Genomic DNA, 6,147 nt, shown 5'->3' on the forward strand with positions numbered 1-6,147 from the left:
AATAGAAGCAGCAAACCTGTTTTGGGGGTGAGAGTGGGGCATCTCCCGGTGCCTAAGGTTATCAGGGTTTTGACATGTGTCCATAACGGCCTAATCAACTCCCACTCCCACCATATGTGGGTCATGTGTCCTAAAGCTTTCTGGCATCTCCAGCAATTAGCTCCGATTGTCGGGTAGATCTTGTGTAGGCGTTGTGGTGTGAGGTACCAACGACACACGATTTTCTTATGAGCTTCAATGTGCGTGAAGCAGGTTGTTATGCCCCTCAGGGCATCCAGCGATTTGAGCCATTGATCGTCTGTAAGCTTGGGGATACCCTCCTTTTCCCATTGGGAAGTATATTTGAAGAGTTGCGGTGAACGACAATCTAACAGCGTTCGGTAACATAATGATAAAGTTTTTGGTTTTGTCGAGTTCGTCTGGCACCTGGTAATAAGATTCGCCTTACACATCTGTCTATAGTTAAGCCCTGTGTGCGGGAACTCTACTTTAGTGTTGATTATACTCTTCAGTTGTAGATATGAGAAGATAAAAGAGTTCGGGATTTTGTGCTTCTCTTGGAGGTCGGAGAATGGTAATATCTGGGTCCTATCGCATAGGTCTTCAATATGCTGCATGCCCTTTTCAGACCAAAGTTTCAGCGACAGCCAGGGAGAAATTGCTTTCAGCGCCAATAGGGGAGCGCGGGAATCGAAGTGTTTGCGTTCGGTTGAGTCTCTGTGGACCAAATCCCAGACTCGCACCATCAGTGCAGTTGTGGGGTACAGTAAAATTCCCTGTGGGCGGTATGGCTTGGGGGTCCACAGAAGATTTTTTGGAGAGTGTGGGTTCATCCTCTCTCTTTCCATATCCACCCATTGGTACGTGTTTTGCTGTGCATGGAGTCGGACTGCTGATTCTAGTATGGCTGCTCTATAGTATGTGAGCAGCTTGGGTAGCCCCACTCCTCCTTCCTTGGGAGTCGTTTGCAATAGGGATAGTGGCAAGCGCGGTTTCGCTTTGCGCCAAATTAATCTGTTTAGCGTACTTTGCATGTTCCTAAACCACATTAGTGGGACTTGCAGCTGTAACATCCTGAATATGTAGAGTATTTTCGGTAGTATCATCATCTTGATGGTTTGTATTCTACCTAACCAAGAGATGTGGACTGATTTCCATGATTGGAAACTCCAGGTGCACATGTTGATCAGCGGTGTATAGTTTAATGAGATCATTTTCTGGACGTGTAATGCCAATTTGATTCCCAAATATGTGACATATTCGCGCCTCCATTCGTATTGGTAAGCGGTCTGTAGAGCTTGTAGACGGTGTAATGGTATGTTAATCGGTAATGCTTGCGTTTTTTCTGTGTTTAATTTATAATACGAGACTAGGCCGTATTCGTGCAATAGACTCATGAGTCTAGGTAACGAGGATTCTGGTTGACTGAGGGATAGAAAGATATCATCCGCAAACATTGCTAAGCGGTAATTATGCGTGTGAATCTGGATGCCTTCGATCAGTGGGTCTTTTCTAATTTTATGTGCCAGGGGTTCTAGTGATAAAATAAACAATAGTGGGGATAGCGGGCAACCTTGCCGGGTGCCGTTAGTAAGGTTGAACGGGGTGGATATAAACCCCCCGTTTGAAACTTGAGCAGATGGTGAGCCATAGAGTGCCATTACGCCTTGTATAAATTCTTGTGGGAAGTCGTACCTTTCTAGGACTGTTGTCATATAAGTCCAATTCAGGCGGTCGAAGGCCTTCTCTGTATCTAACGCCAGTAGTAGGCCTTCTGAATTATGTGATTCCATATGTGACAGGATGTTTACTATCTTCCTTGTGTTGTCACAGCCCTGTCGGCCTCTAATAAAACCTGATTGGTCTGTGTGTACAATTCTGGGGAGGATTGGCGCTAGTCTGTTAGCTAAGAGTTTTGCGTAAATCTTCGTGTCACAATTAAGCAGAGAAATAGGCCGGAAGTTAGAGCATTGGGTGGGGGATTTTCCTGGTTTCGGAAGTGTCGATATATGCGCCTGGAGCATGTCAGATGGCATCTTACCCGTGCAAAAGCAATGGTTATATAGTTTCGTCATATATGGAGCTAGGATATGACCAAAGGTGCGGTAGTACAGGTTTGAAAAACCATCTGGCCCTGGTGATTTGTGCATTGGGAGTTGAGCTATGGTTTGGAGTGTTTCTTCCACTGTGATAGGCTGGGTTAGGCTCAGGCATTCCTCTCTTGTTATCTGGGGCAAGTCGACATCTCGTAAAAAGTCATCAATGTCTTCTTTCCTAGATTGGGAAGAGAAATCCTCTGTGCCCAAATTGTACAGCTTGCTATAGTAATTGCTAAATTCATCTACTATGTTTTGTGGGTTCGTTAATTTGCGACCGCTAGTTGTTTGAAGATAAGCTATCCTTGTAGCTGCCATTCTAGTCTTGAGTTGTGCGGCCAAAATCTTCCCAGCTCTATTGCCTTCTTTGAAAAATTTGTGTTTCATTTTCGTGAGGTAGAAAGTGGTCTTGGCTGTTTCCAGGTCGTTCAGTTGTGCTTGTAGTTGTAGGATCTTCGATGTTGTTTCGTAGGATGGAGTTTGTTTGTTTGTGCGTGTTAGGTCATGGAGTTCTGTGAGTATATTTGTATATAGCAGGAGTCTTTGTTTCTTGTTGTAGCTTGAGTGCTTGATGAATTGGCCTCTAAGAACTGCTTTATGTGCTTGCCACAGACTTTCGGCCCCAACCTCTCCATCGTTATTTATTTCAAAGTAGGTTTGTAGTTCTCCTATGATTTGTGCTACTAAATTGTGGTCTGCCAACAAAGTGTCGTTGATGCGCCATGTTCTTTTACCATGGGTAGGGTGTTGTGTCAGGATTGCTAGGGTAATGGGAGCGTGGTCAGACCACGTTATATCTCCAATGCTGGTCGTTGCTACTTTTGACAGTAACGTAGCTGGTAGAAAAAATCTATCTATGCGAGAGTATGAAGTGTGCGTTACTGAGTGGAACGTATAATCTCTAACTGCCGTGGAACGTGTTCTCCATACATCCAAAATGTCATGATTTGTAAGTGTCTGGTCTATCAAAGATGCGGACCTTAGTCTTGTCTTATTAGTTCGTGTGTCTACTGTGTCTGTAGATGTAGTGTCTAAGGTGGGGTCTAGTAGACAGTTAGTGTCTCCCCCTACGATGATATCTCCATATTTGTGTGCCTCGGCTATGGTAAAAATGTTATCTAGAAATGCGTGTTGGTCATTGTGAGGGCCGTATATGTTAACTAAAGTCATTTGAATGTTGTTTATAATGCATTGTACAAGGAGATATCTGCCTTCCTTGTCTTTGATTAGTTTGATTAGTTGAAAGGACACCGTTTTGCTTATTAAAATTGATACTCCCCTTTTTTTTGTTTTGTATGTGCTATGAAATCCCAAGTGGAAGTATTTGGAGAGAAATTTCGGTTTCTTGTTTGTTTGAAAGTGAGTCTCTTGGTAAAATGTAATATGGGCGTTATGTTTCCTCGCTTCCGCAAGAGCTAATCTCCGTTTATGGGGTGTATTCAACCCTTTGGTGTTTAGGGAGAGGATGTTAAGCGCCATGGTGTCTGTGTTGGGGCGCAGTAAATTTCTTCGGCGTCAAGGGGGATTTGTTTGGGTAAGCGTTGGTATATACGGGGTTATCGGAGCAAGTGATGCGAGCCCAAATTCCTCTTGCCATGGTTCATTGTCGTAAAGTTTCGGTCTGCCTATAATTGCAAGTAGCGATTTCGCAATTGAGTATCTTCATTATTATATATATATTTTTTTTCTTTTGTGTTAAGTTACTAGTTAAGCTTTAAACATTAAACATTCCCATTAAAGCCAACATCTGTACATTTTCGCTAGTGCTTCAAGATTGCATATGTATCAGTGATCCCGTCTCTGTCTAGGTATCTAGTATTATTCTACAACAGTGATGGCGAACCTATGGCACACGTGCCACAGGTGGCACGCCGAGCCCTCTCTGTGGGCACGCGGCCACAGGTCCGCCATCACTGCAGAATAGGCGCCTGCCTGCCCGAAACGGCAGGCGCCTATTCTGCTTCCGGGTCGGGAGGCAGGGGGAGGGATCTGTGTAGCAGCTCCCCCTGTCCTCCCGCGCGATGCTGTGTGGAGCGTTGCCGAGCGTTACCATGGCAACGCTCCACACAGCATCGCGCGGGAGGACAGGGGGAGCTGCTACACAGATCCCTCCCCCTGCAGTACTTACCACCACCGGACCACCAGGGATGGCTGTGTCCCCCCCCCCCCCACACTTCATTGAAGGTAAGAAGGAGGGGGGTGGGATACTAACACACCACCCCTACCCCCCCAGAAGTACCCTTACCCCCCACCACAGCACCCTACCCACCACAGCACCACCCCTACCCCCCCCAGAAGTACCCTTACCCCCCCTGCAGCACCCCACCCCCCAGCACCACCCCTACCCCCCACAGCACCACCCCACCCCCCCAGCAGCACCCTACCCCCCCAGCACCCTCCCTACCCACCACAGCACCACCCCTACCCACCACAGCACCACCCCTACCCCCCACAGCACCCTACCTACCACAGCACCCTACCCACCCCCCAGCAGCACCCTACCCACCACAGCACCACCCCTACCCCCTACAGCACCACCCTACCCCCCCAGCACCACCCCTACCCCCCACAGCAGCACCCTACCCCCCAGCACCCTACCCACCACAGCACCACCCCTACCCCCACAGCACCACCCTACCCCCCCAGCACCACCCCTACCCCCCCAGCACCACCCTACCCCCCCAGCACCACCCCTACCCCCCCAGCACCACCCCTACCCACCACAGCACCCTACCCCCCCAGCACCACCCATACCCACCACAGCACCCAGCACCACCCCACCCCCCCAGCACCACCCTACCCCCCAGCACCACCCCACCCCCCAGCAGCACCGTACCCCCCCAGCACCACCCCACCCCCCCAGCAGCACCCTACCCCCCAGCACCACCCCACCCCCCTAGCAGCACCCCACCCCCCAGCACCACCCCTACCCACCACAGCACCACCCCTACCCACCACAGCACCACCCCACCCCCCAGCACCACCCCTACCCATCACAGCACCACCCCTACCCACCACAGCAACACCCCTACCCACCACAGCAACACCCCACCCCACCCCCCCAGCAGCACCCTACCCCCCAGCACCACCCCACCCCACCAGCAGCACCGTACCCCCCCAGCACCACCCCACCCCCCAGCACCACCCCACCCCCCAGCAGCACCCCACCCCCCAGCACCACCCCAGCACCACCCCTACCCACCACAGCAACACCCCACCCCACCCCCAGCAGCACCCCTACCCCCAGAAGTACCCCTACTCCCCCACAACAGTACCCCTACTCCCCCACACACAGTACCCCCACCCCCCACACAGTACCCCTTACCCCCCACAGCACAGCACCCCTCTCACACAGATACAGCACCCCTCTCACACACATACAGCACTCATCCCACACACACACAGCACCCCCCAAACACACACAGCACCCCCCCAAACACACACACAGCACCCCCCAAACACACACACAGCACCCCCCCCAAACACACACAGCACCCCCCCAAACACACCTCACCCCCCCAAACACCCAGCAGTCCCCCCCAAACACCCAGCACTCCCCCCCCAAACACCCAGCACTCCCCCCACACACAGCACACCCCCACACACACACAGCACACCCCCACACACACCCAGTACCCCCCCACACAGCACCCCCCACACACACACCACCCCCCCACACACACACCACCCCCCCACACACACAGCACCCCCCCACACACACAGCACCCCCCCACACACACACAGCACCCCGCACACACAGCACCCCCCCACACACACACACACAGCACCCCTCATACACACACACAGCACCCCTCATTTACACATACAACACGCACCCTCCCCCACACACACGCACCCCCCCACACACACACGCAATTGCCGTGTTGGCACTTTAAGGAAAAAAAGTTGGCATGTATTGCGGTTTGGGCACTCGGGCTCAAAAAGGTTCGCCATCACTGTTCTACAACATACACAGTAAATACATTACCACCTCTATTGTCAACCTCCCAGGCCACCGATCTCTATGCAGCGCGGCTAAAAGTTCAAGCTG

This window comes from Pelobates fuscus, chromosome 5 (genome assembly GCF_036172605.1).
Source record: "Pelobates fuscus isolate aPelFus1 chromosome 5, aPelFus1.pri, whole genome shotgun sequence".
Lineage (NCBI taxonomy): Eukaryota > Metazoa > Chordata > Amphibia > Anura > Pelobatidae > Pelobates > Pelobates fuscus.